The sequence below is a fragment of the Corvus kubaryi genome, unplaced genomic scaffold (assembly GCF_017639235.1).
Source record: "Corvus kubaryi isolate FWS band 111438036 unplaced genomic scaffold, C.kubaryi_AGA036_p1.0 37341, whole genome shotgun sequence".
NCBI classification, from domain to species: domain Eukaryota; kingdom Metazoa; phylum Chordata; class Aves; order Passeriformes; family Corvidae; genus Corvus; species Corvus kubaryi.
In genome coordinates this window covers 272,937-292,946 of record NW_024581112.1, presented here as the reverse complement: position 1 = coordinate 292,946, position 20,010 = coordinate 272,937, and the positions used below count along the sequence as shown (strand labels likewise).

The window sequence follows — 20,010 nt, the reverse complement described above, 5'->3', positions numbered from 1 at the left end:
CCCCAGACCCTTGGCAGCTACATGGGACTCTTGTGAGAGGGTCTTCAAATAGTGTTGGAAAAACCTTCCATATAACTACAATAATTTAAATAAGTGACTAGCCTGGAGAATATCAGAAGACACACAATTGAGATAGCAATGCTCAAAGGTAATCTAAAACACAATTAAAATACGTTAGAGTTTCTGTGTTTTGGTTGTTTTGTTCTGTGCCAGTTTGGGATTGGATGGGAGGCTTATTCCATAGGGGAAACCCAGAGTATGATTCGAGTCTGTGAGGTCAGAAGGCATATGACGACTTTCTCTTTTCCACTCACTCTTTCTTCTTCACAATGGTTTTTTTCACTAAGAAATAAAAGAGGCTGAGGAACAACACCTCTTTCCTTCCCCATGAGGCTATCATGCTTTCCATTTCCCACCACTGATAAACTCTTTTTTTTTTTCCGTAGGAAATTAGAAGAGAAAAACTTAGAACAGTTGAATAGAAGCAACCAAAAAAGAGTAGTTTTTCTTTTTCCATTGAAAAGATGTTTTTAATACCCCCCCAAAAGGTCTGATAACTGTTTTACCACCCTCTTTGCAATTAACTCCTTTTTTCTGAGTTACTCGACACAACTTGTTCAACTCTGAGCATTTCCTAGCAGAGTATAACCACCACAAAATTTTGTTGCTCCTGTTCCAAACCTGCAGAAGACCTGGTGTGATGGAAATCTTACCTGCTAATCAATAGCAGATTGGTGTGCATAAGGAAAGTTATCCCCACCACAAACCTAGCCTATCAGGACCTGTCCTTACAGCAGAGCTGGGTATGAAGATTTCTGTCCTGCTTTGTGCCTCAAATAGGGTAGCAGATGTAGAGAACTTCTGTGGTTCATCACCACAGAGATGCGCTTGCAAGCTTATCTGACTGCTCATGTCTGGGTGTCATATGTATGGTCTCTGCTCCATCACCCTGTCCAACCTCTCCAGGAGAAGTGAGCCTTTTTCTACCTGGGATCATCATTCCCCAGTACCTCCGTCTACCCAGTAGCCCATCAGTAGTCCCCTGACTGCTCCTGGGAACAACCACCAGGGATGCACTGCAGGGGAAGGGAGCAATGCTGTTTCCATAGAATCAGCAAATGGTTTGGGTTCAAAGAGATCTTCAAGACCATCTTGGTCAAACCCCCCTGCCATGGGCAGGGACACCTTCCACTAGACCGGGTTTTCATTTCCCACCAAGTAATGCTGTGATCCTGTGGTCATTTTTGGATACAGGTATGCAGGTTGATAATCTTTAATTTGTGCCATAGGACAGACACACACATCAAAACATCCTGCAGAGGGTAATTTATTTGAAGGAGAGAAGTATATTATGGAGCAAGGGATGGGGCAGAAGATGACAGTTGCCTGGCATTCACAGTCAAGGGTGGATGCAGTGAAGTTAAAGAAGAGGCTAAACTCATTTCCTAGCAGTAGCTGAGGGATAGGAGAACTAAATAGCCATAAGATGATGGCTTTGCCAGCCACAAGTTTGTGTTGTTATAACTGTTCTGCAGATGAACATTCTGGTGTAGCATGTGGTTGACGCAGATGTAAAAGTTATTGGTTAAACCCACTTAACTCCTCTCTCTATTTCAGCCTTTTCTTTGTTGCACTTCAAGAATTTTTTGCCTTGCTCTGTTTTTTAAGCCAGCTTCAGTTTTGGATAAATATTCTCTGTTTCTTACCACACATACGTTCCTGTTTAAATGTCAGGACTGACTATTTAGGAGATTATCAGCCTCAGGAAAAAATTCAACATACTGTAATAATATGCCATGACCCTGGTACGTTCTCACCATGGGAGTGGATGTTTATGCAGATAACAAGAGCATCAGGAAATAGAATAATTGGCTTTTACAATACAAAGAAAAGCAGAGATTTTGAAAGGAAGTAAATCTTCATTCTCTGTTACAGCGGGGATTACTGTAACAAGCATATATCAAACCAGGAGTCCTGTGGAAAGGAAGTACATATGGACAGATTCATGGTAGACGTTTCAGAGGTCTTTATTTCTCCAGCCGCATGGCCGGGGCTCTGCTCAGGAACCCTGCAGTCATGGGACCCGAGGGTCCTTGGCCACACCAGGGAACACAAACCAACCAATGGGGAATGAAGCTGACCGGGGGCAGGGAGACCCCGTGTCTCCCCCCTAGGGCCCCTCTCCCAGGGCTCCATGGCAGGGGGAGGGACCCCAACATCTCACCCGTTTTGTTTTAATAAAAGGAGAATGAAAACAACTGGATAAACATAACAAGAACAGTTTCAAGACAAAACAAGCCACCCTCCTGAGTCTTTAAATGTCCAAACAGATTCTGTGGAACATCTTAGGGCTGACAGAAGGGAGACAGAACTCTCCGGGCATGCTTTGTGGGGAAACTGAGGCAGGAGAGGGTTTAATTTCTTCCCTCCCCCTTTTCATCCCCCCTTCGGCATCGGAGAGGAATTGTAGGGAAATGGAATTGTATAGGGAAGCCATGGGGTGAAAAATGGATTAGGAATAAACTGGGGATAGGGTAAACTTAGGAAGGGGTTCATATTGGGTATAGGGTAAAAGGGGGAAGTAGGCTGTGGGTAGGGAAGTTGCTGGGATGGATATTGTTTATAATTCTGGGCATAACGGCTGCCTTTGATGGGAATACCTCCAGGCCCAGTAACATTCGCTGCTTGTAAACCCTTCTTTCCTTGCACTATATCAAATTGTACAACTTTCCCATCTCCTACACTTGGCAGGTAATTTTTAGGGTTATTCCTTTTAATGGCAGTTCTATGGATGAATAGATCTTCCCCTGTATCATCTAGTGTTATAAATCCATAGTTGTTTTTTACATTGTACCATTCCACAGTTCTTGTGACTTTCGTGGCTACAACTCCTCCTATCACGTGCTTGCGTGTTCGTCGTGGGTGCCTGTCCCGCGTGGCCGCCGCCTCGCCGGCTCCGACGTCTCGGCCGGGCCCCCGCGTTGCGGCTGCTCCGTGCTCTCCGAGCGGCGCTGCTCCGGTGCGTGTCCGGGCTCTGCGCGGCCCCGTGTTGCCATCGCCGCTGGCTCCGTGCCCTGTGAGTCGTTCCGCTCCGCAAACTCCACACTGCTTTGGGTGTGGCCCCGTTCCGGCTCGGTGCTGCGCTGCGTGGCTTCTCGTGTCGCTGTGGAAACCGCCGCTTCTCCCTCCGCAGGACTCTCCGAGCCAGTCTCTCAGAGCGGCCTGCCACCCTGATCCCCGGTTCCTGGCTGCTCGTGGCCCACGGCACCCGCGGCGCCTGCGGCATCGCTCCCTCACTCGCGGCCGCGTGGCCGGGGACCCCGAGACAGGGATGGGGTCCGCGATAAGGCGCGCGCTCCCGAGGGGGCCGGGCGCATCCAGCGCAGGCACCTCCGCCGGCACGGCTGCAGTCATGTGCTCCCGGGATGGCGGCCGCGCGGCCTCGGCCACGGGATAAGTATGATCTTCTGCTTTAGGGGTAATGGGACCATACAAATGCTCCTCAAGAGCTTCCCTGATTATAAAGTATGCATGGAAAGCTTCTCTTTGATCCCATACTTTATCCCATATCTCATCCCAGAAACACCCCTCACAAGATTCAGGAGGTTTGATATCAAAAAGTAAGTCTCGAGAAATATAGGAGAACCTTTTGAAAAGCCAGATGAAAAAACGTTCTAGATCTCCCGGTTGCATTACTTTTTTGTTTTGTTGTTCAAGGATTCCTTTTACTTCTAGATACATTTTTTTCTGTGGCTCAGAGAGCCCCATTTCCCACGATTCTTCCATAGTCCAGAGAGAATATCCAAACCAAGATGAGAAGAGAGAGGTCTAGAGTGGTTATTTTACTCACGAATCTTCCTCAGGGATCGGTGTCTTGCCCGCATTCCTCCACCAGTTGTTGCAGTGGGGATTACTGTAACAAGCATATATCAAATCAGGAGTCCCGTGGAAAGGAAGTATATATGGACAGATTCATGGTAGATGTTTCAGAGATGTTTATTTCTCCAGCCGCATGGCCGGGGCTCAGCTCAGGAACTCCGCAGTCACGGGACCCGAGGGTCCTTGGCCACACCAGGGAACACAAACCAACCAATGGGAAATGAAGCTGACCAGGGGCAGGGAGACCCCGTGTCTCCCCCCCAGGGCCCATCTCCCAGGGCTCCATGGCAGGGGGGAGGGACCCCAACAATTCTCCAGTACAAATCTGATGTAAAACTCCAATTGCCTTTTTTACTCTTTTCTTTTTAACGTGTTATGTTTTTTCTCTGAGGAAGGTGGAAGGATTTCTGAACAGAGAGACCAAAAATTAAGATACCTGAGCTTTCCTTTCAGAAGAGAAAAACTCAAAACAGTTGAATTGAAGTAAACAAAAATGAGTAGATTTTCTTTTTCCATTGAAAAGACATTTTTAATCCCCCCAAAAGGTCTGATGAGGCAATATTTGTCCATGTCTGCTCTGGGAGTTTAAGTAAATATTTGCTGGAAGTTAGAAAGAGATTCCTGCTATTGATTCACATTTGCTTGTTCTTTTTTGCTGTTTTGCCAACACATTTTTTCTTTACCAGAGTCTGAGACAAAACATGGGATTGCTCAAGGTTCTGATCCATTCTTGGCAGCCTCTCTTGCTTTAGCTCAGTTTGCATGGCACAGTCAGGAGGTCAAAACAGGGTCCTGCTGGAGTAGGGTGGATTGAAATGTGAAGGAGGGCTTTAGATGTGCCCAGCTGAGAGCCGAGCTCAGTCTACAAAGCTCTTGGGTGGGGGATAAAGTGTTGTCCCTGCTTCAAAGCACCTGGCTGGACTGGGTGGCTGGACTGGGTGCTGAATTGCCCATCTGAATCCTCCCAGGTCCACAAACCTTGTGTTAATACAGTAATTTAAAAACACTTGCCAGAAAGGAGTTAAACATTTTCAAACACCCTCATCCATGGATTTCTGTCATCTGCCACATCTTTTGGCATCATTCTCTTCCATCCTGTTGGTGCTTAGAGGCTCCAGTGCAGAAACACAAGAGCAAGTATAAGTGTTGGAAAAGAAACAGAACTAGCCCATTTTGCTGATCTTACTGCAGAGGACAGGCTTGAGATATCTGCCTGGAAAGTCTTTTGAGAAAAATATCCACTGCCTGTACCCCTTGTTTCATACTCTTCATCTGGATAAAAGACTCATTCTCAAACACAAGAATGCATTCAGCAGTTAGCAGAAAGTCAAAATTTATCTCTGAGGAAATAACATGTCTTACATGTATGACGGATTTACATCCCAGAGTTTGTGTGCTCATTGGACTGTGCTTAGGTGTGGGCTGTAGCTCCTTCCTGTGTTTGCACAGGAATATGTGAATATGGACAGACACACCTTAAAACACCTTGGAGCTAGTTTATTTCCTCTGACCATCCCAAGAGAAAGCCCTGCTTTTAGCATCCCCGTGCCCTGGTGGTAGTGAAATACACAGTTTAACCTGGTGACCTAGAGAAGACCTTAGATTTGGGGATCTTGATACAATACAGCTCCATCTGGCATGAGTAGGGGCAGGTGCGTATAGCACAGAAGTCAGGGAGCTTCTCGGGTTGGGAACAAATATGTGTAAGCACATGATGAGTCCCTCTTCCTTCCCTGGCTGCATTTAGTACAACTCAGAGGCATCCAAATCCAACCAAGTGCTCTCTTTGGTACAACCACTGTAAATCTTTGATTGATTTAGGCTGGGAGGCTCTGGACTATTTCAGAAGACCCAAATAATGATCTTCTTTTTGATGCCTCTCAACATCACCCATATAAAGCAAGACTTGTCCCCTTTGAGATTTCAAAGGATGATGAGCCCTGTTGGCAAAGGTACTGGGCTGAGACAGAAATCAGGGGAAGTATAAACAAAGATGTGTGTGAAGAAAGGTATCTGGGAGTTCAGGTGAAGGGGGTCAGCCAGAGCACCTCATCTGAGGATGCAGCTCTGGAGTATGTCCAGTTCGGCAAACTATCTGGAACCTCCTTCATTTTTGTCACTCTCTTAAAGCATGTCTTGAATCTTGCTTCAATGACTGCTCTTGGGGATAATATTTAGGGTTTGCACATGGGATGACTGACACTGGGATGTGAGGGGCTGGTAGTGCACACCTGGTCCTACAGCAGAGTCACATTCACAGGATTGAGGAAATGCTTAGTGGGGCAATGCCTGGAACAGAAAGAATCAGGAGCAGAGGTAGGAAGAGAAAGAAACCCATGCCTCTCATTTGCTGCACACCAGGCAGATTTTTTAGTTGGTGAGTATCTCAAAAGCTCCACTTTGTCAATTTCCTTATAAAAAAGAGCATTGCAGTATTTATTTATGTAATAGATTTTTACAACTCACATTATAAAATTATGGGGTGGTCTGATTGTCAAGATTGTCTCCCTACTTACTGCTTTTCACATTTGGCTTGCCTGTCTCTTCAACTTTGCAGATAGCCAAGAAAATTCCCACTACAAGTCAATTCACAATGTCTAATACCCTTCCTGCTGCTGTGTGTTGTGGGTCTCATGTATGCATCATCAACACTTACCCCAGGAAAAAAATAACACTGAGAAAGATGCAGAAGGATTTTAATGGGCACTGTAAAATGGGGGGGACCTCACCATGCCAAAAAGCAAGGGTTGACTGTGACCCACTTGCCTGTGGTGACACCAGTAAGTTGTGAAGTGCTTTAGAGGACGCGCTTATCAGCCAATTCCAACACAAGGGCCAAACCTTCAGCCAGGGTGAATGTATGTGACTCCATGGCATGGGAGGCATTGAGAGATATAAAGCATCTGTGGTCTAGGCTCATGTTTCCCAGGAGTGAGAGCTGGAAAAGACCTGGGAGAATTTTGATCCATTTGTCTTGCTGAGGCAGAATTGGTACTCACTATGTATTTTCTATTGGTCTTATTTTACAAGCAAGAGGTTGTTCCCAAAGGTGTTTTTGCGGGATTCTTTACAGCTTGTCTTGTCAAGGCTTTTGAAACAGATGAACACAGTAAAGGCAATGACTAGGAAACCAATCAAGCTCCTTGTGTGGAAACATGAAGTTTGACCTACCATGAATGATCCTTTCAGTGGCCAAATCCCATTGCCTCCCCATATATGTGCTGGCTTTGAAACTAGTAATTTTCTTTAATTTTTGTTGTGCATGGTCCAACTGTCCCATGTCTCCTTCTGTTTCCTCCTGTTACAGCTTGGCATTGAAAGCTCCAAGGTCCAGGCTGCAGAAGGAAAGACAGACTTCATTGTTTTTCAGTCATTATAAAGACAAATGTGGCCATCAACATGGTTCCACTCAGCACTGCTAACCCTTCTAAGCGGATGCGATGGTGGCCATGAAAAGGCTCTGCAGTCAGTGAAGAAAGAAGCCTTCTTTTCTTTTCTGCATGAAAATCTGCACTGCAGATCTATGGCATTCAAATGCCAAAATCTGTGCCAAGCCATGTTGGCTTTGAGCAGTAGGGGTTTCAGCCCTCAGTCCTCATTGTTAGTGCTGCGTTAGACTCCAGAAGGTGGATCCAGGTTGTATTGGGGTGGAGGACTGGGGACTTGTGGTGGTTCACATTGACTGAAAGAAGACATATGGTGATGCCAACCAAAAAAACCCCCAAAACCTGAAACAAAAAAAAAACCAAAAACCTTCCCCCCCCATAAAAAAAAAAGACCAACCAACCAACCAAATTGTCTTGGGAGGTCTGCAAATGAAAGCATGACAGGGAAAAAATGACCATCCTGTGGGTTTATTAAGGAATGTAATGGAAAACCAGGGGGATTTGAAAGGACCCTGGGTTTGGCTCCATCATATTAATCAATAGCTAGTTTTGGCCTCCTGTAGCCTCCTTCACTGCAAAACAACCCAAAGGGTTTCTTTCTCAGGCACAAATGTCACCTTGTTCATCAGTCAAAGGCAACTTTCTTGTGAGCCCGTTGTACAGAGCACAGCAAATCTGGAGAGGAGACCAAAATAAGAAATGAAGAACCAGACAGCAAGAATGGGTGGAGATGAAATGTATCTCCCCCTGGAAATAGTCTGAAGGACCAGTCTGGGACCAGCTTTTCAGAGGGCCACGTGAGCTGGCAGTCTGCATTGGGGCTGCTTTTCAAAGGTTAGAATGAAAGTTTTGAAACCATCAGAAGACAAGTCTTGAGTTTGTGCTGAAATAGTGGTGGGAAATTGTGGCACAACTGTTCCTAAAATACCCTGATTTTTTTTGTTCAAACTAAGTTGCATGGATCATTTGGAGAAATAGACACATTTTTAGGTACATGTCAGCTTGACACAATTCTTTGCAATCTGGTTTTCTTTCCAAGGCTTGCATGGGAAAGTTGTAAATGAAAGCATAATTCCAGATCAATGAATTTCTGCTGCTCTTGTGAATGCATTACTTTGTGTGTCCCCTACTCATGTGGATATATGACTGCATTTTTTATGTTCTTTGGATCCAGTTTCTGCTGAAATTGTGTGAGTGTGTCTGAATAGATCTTTTTGGGGCAGAAGACCTGGGGATAAAAGCCCTTCGTGCAGGAACAGCAAACAGTTATGCTGGTGATTGAATGTGTAGCACATGGGTGCACTCAGTTTTGGGATCTCCACTGCATCACTAAATGCTGCCGTTAGTGTGCTTTGAAGGTGAAGGCTTGGTTGCTGCCAGGGGCCACAGCAGGGTCCTGATGAAATCTGAAACTGGGCAATGAAAGTTTTGGAAGCCACAAAATGCTGCTCCTGTAGACCCAGCTGAGCCTGGGCCCAAGATGATGGAGCCAGGACTGCATCCCACCAGAGCAGCCATGGCTTTCTAAGCCCCAGTGTGCAGCTATGTGTAGGCGACGTACCTGTCTTGGTTTGAAAGACAGGTGTCTGCCAAGGAAGGCAGGAGTCTCCCTTGAAATGGAAGAAAAAAAAATTGCACCCCCCTTCCCTCCGAATTGTTACGATTTTGAAATTAAGGGGCTTTCAGGCAAAGATATGAGGAACAGGAATAACAGTTCTTTACTATTATATATATATGTGTGTATGACAAGGCAAACAAACAGCAATAACTATGGCAGTAACAGCAATCACAGACCCAGTTCCAGCCTTCTTGGCTGTCAGGCCCTTTCCCCTCGGGTGCAGTTCCGCTCGCAGCCGGCAGGGGCGCTGGCGGCTCCCGGTGAGCAGGGCAGGTGCGATGGTTCCCCCGCGGCTGCAGGGGGCGCTCCGGAGCGAGCTCGGGGAGCACGTGGCAATAGCGGCCTGGGATCCCGGGGAAGAGGTGGGACAAAGGCTTCACAAACCCCCTGGCTAGCTGATCCCTGTGCCCGGCCGGACCCTTGGGAACAGCAGGGACGAGCACAAATCCTGAGTGGCAGACGAGATGTATTGAACTCTGGAGCTGCGGTGGGAACCCCCAGAGGTCTGGGCAGGCAGGACGTGCGGGGCTACAAAGTAGTGAAGGCTCGAAGCAATGGCGGGGGCAGGGCGGCCGCAGCCCAGCTCCCAGCGGGGCAGGGAAAGGCAGGCTTGGGAATCCTGGGGTTTCTCTGGTCGAAGGAAGGCAGCCAAAAAAGCAGAAGTCTCCAGTGCTGACGAATTCCTTCCAGCCTCTCTCTCCATCCAGATGCTGGGAACTAACAGCCCACAAGCCCAGGTGAAAGAGAGTAGACAGATGGACATGTCAGCCTGATCAGGGTATCTTGCATATTACTGATTTCTGCAGAAATTTCAAAATTTCTGTCCTATCACCTTTCACAGTCTCGGGTCACCCAGATCCTCTTTGCTGCCCTCACCTGCTCTGTGCTGCATCACCTCTCCAATTCACCTCTGTGCTGGAGAGACATCATTGCATGGTGAGCCTGGGGTGGCATGTCCCTTGGGGCTTTCCCGGCACGTTCTGATGGTTGAATGTTTTCCTCTATTTCTTTTGTTTCCAACTGAGGGATTAACTGATTTTCAGGTCCTGGTTTTAATGGGGTATGGGAAATAGCCAGGGGGTCAGTGTTTGTGGCTTGCATGTTTTAGCAATCATACTTGATGATCCAAGCACAAGGAGGCAGGCATGATGGGATTTATATACAGCAGGGTCCTTGCTGACTTCTCCAAACTGAGCCATATGAAGTATTACTACCTTCCATCTTTATTATACCTTTACTAACCTTGAGTGCTTGTTCTCCTTCTCCTTCTCCTCCCCCTCCCCATTTCTTTTCCCTTTTCCTTTCCCCCTTTCCCTTTCGCTTTCCTTCTCCTCCTCTCCTTCCCTCTTCTCCCTTCTCCTTCTCCCTACCCACTGGTGGCAAAAAATGCAAAGTAAAAGAGAGCCATGTAGAAGAGACAGAGCTTTGTTCTCAAAACCACACTTTAAAGCAGGTGACAGTTGTCACCTAGGTGTAAATCAGGGTTTCCCATCACTAGGCCTGTACAGGTTTGCAGCAGCTCACTGTCTTCTCTGTTTCAATGCAATAATGCTCAGGAGTGGTGTGATACCTCTGAGTATTACAAGCGTGAGGGTGGAGATGGTGGGATAAACCTTTCTGTCTTTTCCTGGGAAGGATACATTAGGGTTCCTTTCATGGCACTTAAGGCAAGGGTAGATAAATCAATGCCAATTCTTGAGGCTTGGACAGACAAGCTTAGTTTAATCTCTACCTCTGGATGGAAGTAATGCCTGATTGGTAGAAGCCTCTAGGTGCTCCAGGACTGGACACAGTCTTTCACATATCGTAGCACAAGCCCTGGCTAGGGATGCTCAATCATAACCTAAATAAAACTAAATGATGTAACAGGGAAGTTTGAGGCACAGATAACCTGATTCTGGGGCAGGTGAGCAGCTGGGCAGGACCCTATCCCCCCAGCTCTTTTGTACATTTTCCCCAAGGCTTCTTTATCTTTCCAGAATTTGGTGTTGTGTGTGGAGGAGGCAGGTCTAGATTCCCAAGTGCCTGGCATCTGTGCTGGGAAGACAGTTTTCTGACTCTGATGGCTGTTCAAGTGGAAGAGCATGACATCTCAATGTGCTTCAAGCCTTGGGGACTCATTTCATGGCTGGGGTAGAAAGGGGGAGGTGGATTCTCAGCCCCTACCAGCAATTTCTTAGCTCTTAACCAATTTTTTCTTGCTTACTTAGCTACCACTGGTCGGCTCTGAACCAAGAGAAGCAAAGGGTGATAGGGCCAGTTTTAAAATTAGAGACATGTAAGAAGCCCTTATCACCAGCTAGGCTTTGTCAGGCAGGCAAACCTTATCCCACCCTGTAATCCCCTCTTCTGGAGGCTCTTGAATGCCAGCAACAACAAAAATATACTGTGTAGGAATTGTTGCCTGAGGAAATGTGAAATATCACCTGAGGGCTCCACCCAGCCCACCATCCCCCTTGGCCATTGTCACATTTCGTCAGCAGATAATCGCTCATTTTGCAGTACTTCCGTAGGGAAAGCTGAAGCATCTTCCTTCTTCCCCTGGCTCACTGTCTGCAGGGAACGGGTGGATTATCCTGCTGGTAGCCTCCTTCAAAGAGCTCAATAATGTCATCAGGGAGTTTTTCTGCTATAATAATGCTGGTGGTGTTTCAAGCCTGGCCATATCTGATTCTTAATGTTTTACCTCACATCAGGTACTGGAAGTGTTTGATGTGGTGCCAGTCAAATACCAAAATGTATTCTCCAGAGGGATGGGCCAGGAAGGATAAATCCTACCATGAAATGAGAGTTCACCCTGACTTGGGGTGATTTATGAGGATTAGTCTATTCCCTGATCGTCTGCTTTATGCCCAAAAATGGATGCTTTATCTTTAAGGTGGATGCCAGGGTGCCTTGGGCTCTTCTATGGACTTTTTTCAAAACCTCACTCCCCAAGCATTAGGCATGCTGTGCGGTCTGGGTTTTTGCTTGGCTAGCTTGGTTTTTTGTTAGCTTAGGCAAGAAGGTTTTTTCCCCCCTTCCCCGGCCTCAGAGAGGCTGCAGCAGCAACCTTTCGGTGGCTTTTCAGAATGAACTGGACGGTTTGGTTTTGGTCCGAGATCAGAGAGGACGGCCGGCGGGGGGAGGAGTCGGCTGGGACCAGCGGGAAAGGTGAGGGGCCACTCCGTTTCGGCCTCACGTCTGGGAAAAAGCCGAGCTGGTGAGAGAAAGCACACCAAGCCCATCTGCTTCATCTGCTGTGAAGAGGGGGGACTGATATCAGAGATTCACCAGGTTCACATCTGTTTGCCTAAACTGCTGCTTGAATCTCCTGGGGGCTTTTTGTTTGTTTTTTTCCCCTGAAAGCCCACGCCATTTTCTACCCACCATGTGGCAAACCGCTGTTGTTTTTTTTTCCCTGGCATTTTGTGTTTTTGTTCCGGTATGCATGTGTTTGTGGGGGGGTAAGGTCTGACTGTTCAATATTTAGCATTTATTTACCTTTTCCCGTCCCGTGTGGGCACTCTTGTCAATAAACAATTGGGTTTTCTTTCACTTTCATCCCTAGTATTAATTTCTTGTTGGCAGAAAGGGATCGTTAACCCTTTTCTTAGAGGAAACACTCATTCCAGAGTGTTTTTCTCCTAAACTTGTCTCTAAAATGAGGCAAAACCTCAAACCCTAATGGCCTGGGAATAAAACGGATAAGTATTATGCTTTGCCCTGAGGCATCTAAATAAAATCCTGAAACCAAACAACTCTTCCCCCTTACTTAATCTGCCTTCTCACAGCATATGTCTAGTTTTGTATCATTAAGCCTTGCACTATTTCTCCTAGCTGGTGGCACATACATCCTGTGAGCTGAAAGTGGTGGTTGAAGATGAAAATGAGTGCATTCACAGGCTTGGTTGAGGTTTTTAATTTAACTCACTCTGGCATCTCCTCTTCCAGATGCTCACTGTGGGTCAGCAGCCCAGACCCAGTCAAGGACTCAGTGGCTAGACTGGATGATGTGAAGGTTTCCATCTCTCTCCACTGAAAAGTGGATTATGGTGAGTTTGTTTGCTTAGAGCAGCCCTGGGATTCAGTAACTTGAACTAACATGTGTCCTACTTGCTCTTCACATTCACACTCCCCGTGCTTCTATATTTTTAATGAGCTCTTGACATTTTTACTCTTCCCCTCTCTGTTAGAGAGATGAGTCTGTGATCCACAGCCCACACACTTGCAGCTAGTGGGACCAACTTCCAAGTGTCCCACAGCAAAAGTGGGGTAGGGCCTTTAGGAACTGCATCCACAGACCACCCCCAGCCCAGAGCCTTCAGCACATGTGCCTTGTAAAGTGTGTTGAACATTTTCAGGGGTTCGTAAACAGCAGTCAGTGGCTGCCAGAGAAGCTGAGATGCGAAATCTTTCTCCCCTCCTGCTGCCTTCCACTCCATGTTGATATCTGATTGATAAACCAGCAATACATAAGGATATACATTTAATCCACAATTTCTCTCAATCACCTTGGATAATGGGTTGTCTCACCTTGCACTTTGCCTTTACTTTTTTGAAAAGTGTTAAGTTTGCTTCTTCCCCACTGTTTATATATTGTTCTTTTTGCCAAGAAGGCTCAAAAATGTCCTGTTCAGGCTTCATGGGTTATTGTCTCATCAAAGCCGTAAGGAGAACGGGGAAGAAAGGAGAGTGAGAGCTAGCCCATTTTGGCTACTATAAACAACTCTATCAACATCCAGTCTTCAAAGACCCACTATGGTCGCACCCAGAACCTGAAGACCTAATGTGGTGTCCTCAAGCTGTCTCTACAGTCAGAAGGCTTCTCCAGCAGCTGGAAGCACAGCCTCAGCACTGCAGATAAATGCCTTTACCAGTGTCGTGATTTGACACTGGCCCAACGCCAGGCACCCATGCGAGTCGCTCGCTCACCCTCCCCTGCCACAGCTGGGCTGAGGAGAGAAAAAAAATTAACAAAGGGTTAATGAGTTGAGATAAGGACCGGGAGAAAACACTTCAAAGGCAAAACAGGCTCAACTTAAAGTTGCAAAGTGAATTTATTACTAACAGAATCAGAGGAGGATAATGAGAAGTAAAATGAGCCCTTAAAACACCTTTTTTCCCCAACCCCTCCCTCCTTCCCACTGACAGCGCAGGGAGACGGGGGGTGGGGGCTTTGGTCCCCCGTGGATCCCCATGGGCTGTAGGGGGACAGCTGCTTCACCATGGTCTTTACCACGGCCTGCAGAGGAATCTCGGCTCCAGTGTCTGGAGCACCTCCTCCCCCTCCTTCTCCACTGACCTTGGTGCCTCCATGTTATTTCCCTCACATGGTCTCACCTCCTTCTCTTCTCTGGCTAGAAAAAAACTGTGTGCACTTTGTTTTTATTTTCTTCTTAAATATGTTACCATAGAGGCGTTACCTCCATCTCTAATTGGCCCAGCTTTAGCCAGTAGCATGTCCATCTTCAGAGCCATCACAGACTGGCTCTGCTGGACATAGTGGAAGCTTCCAGCAGCTTCTCACAGAGGCCACCTCTGTGGCCCCCCACTACCAAAAACCAGGCCATGCAAAACCAATACAACCAGCAGACAACATTTTGCGATATTCTGACAGACAGGGGCCAGAAAGCTTAGCTTACACGTGTGCTCTACCATTCTGCCAACATGTTCATCCATGGGGGCTCTGCTTGACCATTAATTTCCCTGGGCTGAAATAACTATTCACCTCCTTCTCCCCTATACTGCAGTAGAAAGATGAGGATTAGAGAAATACTTCATGTGCAGTGTAACCAGTACAGTTTTAATGGGGAATGTGAAAAGGGTCCTTGATGTCCTGTTGGCAGAGATCTGGAGGAGGTAAGGGCTGCTGCCAGCTCCTGAGAGCCTTTTGTCTTCTCTGGAGGATACATAGTGATGTTGAAGGGTCCAGCACAGCAAAGAAGAGGTTAGATCTCTGCAGGGGCTTTTGGTGCTGGAATAAACCCCAGCAAATACCTAGATGTTGCAGTTTCAAGCTTTTCTAACTGTATTCAAAAGGGATAGGGACCAGACCTGACCTGAGGTGCACTAGCAGCAGGGAGAGGAGGAATGTTCTTGTGTCAGTGTGCAAAAGGAAGGTGTCCTGCATGATCCACGTAGGAGCTGGGGAGGGTGCTCTGCACCCGTGACCTGCTATACCCTTATCTATCAGTGTGTTTGCAGTTATGCCAGCTGCAATATTTATGCAACACAGATGGATGCATGGGGTCTGAGTTACTCCAGCAGCAGGAAGCCACAAGCCACGGCTTGGCACGGGGGTACATACTTGCAGCACTGAAGTCCCCACAGAGAGAGCAGCAGGCTGCCAGCTGCCATTGCAGTCTCTTTGCTGCTAGGAGCCCTGTATAATCTGCATGCAAATTCCCTGCAGATGAGGTGACACTTTGCTCATGAAAGAGCTACTTGAGCATGCAGAGACGGGGAGCCTGGCCCACCCAGCTCAGTGGGAGCTGCAGGATGTGATGGCTTTGTGGCCAAGAGCAGCCTGTTTGCAGAGGGGAGAATTGCTGGCATCTCCTTCAGAAGGATTCTGCTGGCTCCAGCCTTCTCTTAATACCCACTTTGAGCTCTAAAGAAGTTAAAAATCTTTGGGCACATTCTGAAATGACACATGGAGCAGAGCAGGCTCACAGTTCCTGAGAGCAAAGGGATGCTCAGACGGTGTGGGTTTGCTTCATTTCAAACTTCATTTCAAACCGACTATGCAAAATGCATCAGGATAGAAATGAAAGCAGCAGTGGATCATGGCTTTCCCTGCAGTCGATGGACTGAAGTGTCCCTCAGACTAGTTTGCAATGAGCACCACAGTCCATGAAGCCCCCTGCCGGCCCAAATATTCAGTGACTCCAGCTCTCCCAAGCTATTCCACTGACATATTGTCAGCTAGTTTGGATAAAAGGCTCTGCGAAATTTTAACAGGAAAAAAATCTGCAGTTCTTGACCTTTCTGTTGAGTTTCAGCTGAAAATATGCTGCAACTGAAAAGAAGACTCAAAGAATTTTATGTTCTTATCCCTCAATATGAATTGCATAGAGCTAACTAAGATGAGGGTTTTTAATGTCACAGGAGTGAGAGTGAGCGTAGAGTGCTGGACAACATGGAGCTGCAGAGCTGATCAGCTGGGACTGAATGTGCAGCATTGTTTGGGAGCCTCACTGTACTTTTAGACTCCACTGCCTTCTGTCTAGAGACATTGCTGAAGCATTAGGAAGCCACAAGACCCAGCCCAACTCATTCCAGCCACTCCAAGCAGCAAAAATACAGTTCACGGGCTCTTAGTGTCCTGCTGTAGCTGTGGCCTCATGGTGCATACCCTTGCCAAGGCCAGTGGCACTGTGAACGTCTCACACTGGGAGGGCCGTTCATGGAAAGGGCAGCAGTGGGAGGCAGAAATGGCGCTACAGACATGACAAGGGTGATTTTAAGCCACTGCAGGTGCCCCTGGATGGGTGGAAGTTGTGCGGTCTGCGGCACAGCTGAGCCTCCACCACTTTGCCATCATTTTTGATATAGCCAAAGCTTTCTCCTATACGTCAAATTAATTGTATGACTCGTATCTCCTACTTCACATCCCTTTTCGACCAAGTCATGCCCAAATCTGGTTGCTGGTCTCAGGTTGAGGGACAACTGAGGCACACAACTTTCCTCTTTAATCTCTGTACTGGGAAGTCTTGTCAAACCAGGGCCTGAGATGAGATGGACTCCATGCTTTGCTCTCAATATCTCATCAGCTTTTCAGCTGTGAGGGGTGTGTGAAAGTCACAAATCAGGAATCCTCCAATGTCACCAAGTCAAACTCCCTTCAGTCTCCACTGAAAGAAATAAGCTCATGTGATGCAGATTGTCTTGGGTTGCAGTGTATTCTATTACCATCCTCATGAGCTGTTGAAATCAGGTGGGGCAGTGTTTCCTTGCCTCCTCCCCCCAGACTATCTTTCTGTTAATGGCCCATCATCGTCCTGCCGCATGACTCAGAGATAACTTCCCTCCGGACTATCTTCTGTTAATGAGCCTAATCAACACTTGGCCTCATGACTCATTACCCCATTGTGAGATGCTCCACCCAGAGGGAGGAACCAAGCATTCCATCCTGGATATAATCTGAGATTCCAAACACCAGAGACAACCTTTCCACTGGATTGCCAGAGGACAGGAGCTACACAGCCACCACTGGACCTTCTGAGGAAGAGCAGACCCTTTTTCTACAGGATCACCTCTTCAGGAGGACTGCAGCCACCGTTCTATCGGACTGCTACTACCACCCTGATTAACAGGGTGTCTGGTTGTATCCTGACTCTGTCAGTTTAACCCAGTGTTTTCTGCCTTTATTTTTGTATTTTTCCCCTTTATTTTATTTCCCTATTAAATTGTTATTCTGACTTGGTGTCTCCCACTAGTTTGTTTTCAAACTAGTACACAGATGAAACCTGTTTTTAAAGGTCATGCTGATGGCTTTGTTGTGTCTTACAGAAGTCCTGAAGCAGCAGATTTTATAAGTAGAAATCAGAAGGGGCTGTTGATGAAAATTTTCTGACTGTGTTGGCCAAAGGGGAAAGGCTGCCTGAACAGCTGATAAATGTGCCATCTGTAAGGGTGTAAATCGTGGCCCCAAGGCTTGACTCTGTAGAAAGCCTGTAACACTTCTGAATACATTGCCAGTTATCCTTTCCAAAGGGCAAATCAGTTAATGGTTATAGGAAGAGCAGTTTCCCTCTGCTATGGCTGTGTTCCCTGGCTCTTCTTTGCTTGGTGGTCTTGAGGTGAAGAAAGAACCTCATGTCTGGGGAGACTTCCCTTGATTAATTCCACTGTTTATGCTTTGAATGTGTTCTTCATTGTATGACTGGTGTGTGATGAGAGGAGGAAGAGTGCAGGAGTTCCCATATCCTGCAGAAAGACAGGTGAATTGCTTTTTTCTATCCCAGACTCTGGGTGTTGCACCTGGGCACCAAAATCTGCAGGTCAGAGATTCACCAAGATTTCCATTCCCAGAGATTGTGTCTGTGCTAGGTGTTCAGGTGGCAAACTGCTGGTGTTGAGTAGGAAAAAAGTTGGTGATCATCCAGATAAGCTGGTTTACTGACAGACCTGGATGGCTTGAGGATGAAGAGCAGCTGTGGTTGATCTCGAAGAGCATATTCTTCCACCATCACACCTACTGGAAGAGGCTGTCCTTTGGCTGGGATTGCATGGTATAATCACCATGCTGATGAAATGCTTCTGGGGTAGAAAAGTGGCATCTTACCTACATGGAAGTGCATCCACATTGAGAGTGATGACTGTTATCAAAGACAAAGCTTGACTGACTTCACCTGCCAGCAACAGATCTGTAGGCCGCATTCCTGTCCCCTCACCCATACTACAGCAGATCCCATCTCCCCATGCAAGGCATGCAGGAAGGGTCTTCTGCTCTTTGCTGATGTCTTTGTCTAGTCTGCAGCAACTTCTGCTGGTTCCCTGCTTGTTCTGCCAACCTCTGCAATAACACCTGCTTTCCCCCTAACTTCACACTACCTCTGGGTTTAGCAACACCTGGAAAGATAATTAAAATCTCTTTTGCCCACCTCCACCTTCCCAGGTCAGTAATGAGCAGGCTGTTTAAGCCCCAGGTTCAGCCTTCAGGCTCTCTCAGCCTCAAGGAAGGGGAGCACAAGCAGACAGCATCACAGTGGGGAAAAGCTGATTTCTTTTAAATGGAAAGACAAGATGTGCCTCTCTCTTGAATCCCCTCCTCAAGTACAGTGTGTGAGAGGACACTGGGCGTGAATGGTTTTGGGATCTATCTGATCTGGTCTAGAGAGGAGTTTCTGGTCCACTGAGCCTGGTAAGCAGTGGTATCATTTCTATCAGCACTGGCTCTGTGGAGCTACAATTCATCAGGCACCTTGATGGCAAAGTGGTGCATTTCTTTGCAAGACAAAGCTGAAGGGAATATCTGAGCTGCAATAGTAAACAATATAAGTTACTGTGCATAGTTCTTTATGATCTATATCTAATGCAAATGCTGACTGTTTCCAAGGTGATAAAACATCACCCCCAGAGGAAATAATAATAATTACCTTTCCTGTAACAATTGCCTTAACAATTTCCTGTAGCCTGGTTACAGCTTAATATTTAAGGAACTATATAGTAGGTGTGCATTTATAAACCAGATTCTTAACACTTATCTAAGATCTTTCTAAATGCTAATCAGTCAATCCTCAGCACTTGAAAAGGCTTAACTGAGTGGCAAATAAGGAGAATTATCTTTTTACCTCTGAGGGTGGCCAGAGAGGTCATCATTATTTTAAGCAAAGGGGCTGGAACTCAAGCACTTGATTCTCATACTACAAGATACCATCCCAGTCACAGGTTTGGTATGTGTAGGTAGGCACATATGCACCTATATTTAATATAACCGACATGGAAATGGGGTGAATGCACCATGATGTGCAGATGTGGGTCTGACATGAAGTAACAGAAGTTTTAGGGAGTGGATAATCTCCAGACAGCCATATTTATTCATACATACATGAAGTTGGAGATAAACCTTATCATTTTGCACATCTCACTAGGAATGTAGAAACTACTCTTCATATGCAGATTTGTAAAATTCAGGAGAAAACACAGACTTTCCCTTGCATCAGAGGCTTGGATGCAATGTCAGAGCCATGACTGCAGTGAAAACACAGATGCAAACCTGACTTAAGAAAATAAACAAGTGCAGCTGATTGTGTCAAATTAATTTCATATGCAATTGTCTTGAAAAAAGCAAGAACAGGTCAGAGCCATTCCGCCAGTAACAGATGTTGAGATTTCTTAACTATTGGTCAAATCCCTTTGCTAATTGGTGGTCTTAGCCTATTGCTTGTGGGACAGGCGCTGGTCAAAATCTTCTCCTCACTCATGGCTGGGGGGGAAAGAAAAAAGCAGGGGAGGTCAGGGGTACTTGGAAGACACAGCTTAACAGTGTCTGACCACTGTCCCTTGCCCTGGATTGCTCATTTTTGGAGCAGCAGGGCAATGCTGGAAAAGGGGAGGCAACATCTAACCAACATGACATTGTCCAAGCTAGTTGAAAACCAGATATAAATGACCGTTGTGGCTCTACATTTTGCTTCTCAG

General features: G+C 46.6%; 1 long non-coding RNA gene across 2 annotated transcripts; it reads left to right on the top strand.

The window, feature by feature from the left end:
* Positions 1-11,783: 11,783 nt before the first annotated feature.
* Positions 11,784-17,803, top strand: LOC121666196. Of its 2 annotated transcripts, none has more exons than XR_006016604.1 (3): positions 11,784-12,036; positions 12,817-12,917; positions 15,973-17,803. It is a non-coding gene; the product is annotated as an uncharacterized LOC121666196 (long non-coding RNA). The 2 variants fall into 2 exon arrangements; XR_006016603.1 differs by having other exon boundaries at positions 11,784-12,159.
* Positions 17,804-20,010: the final 2,207 nt, after the last annotated feature.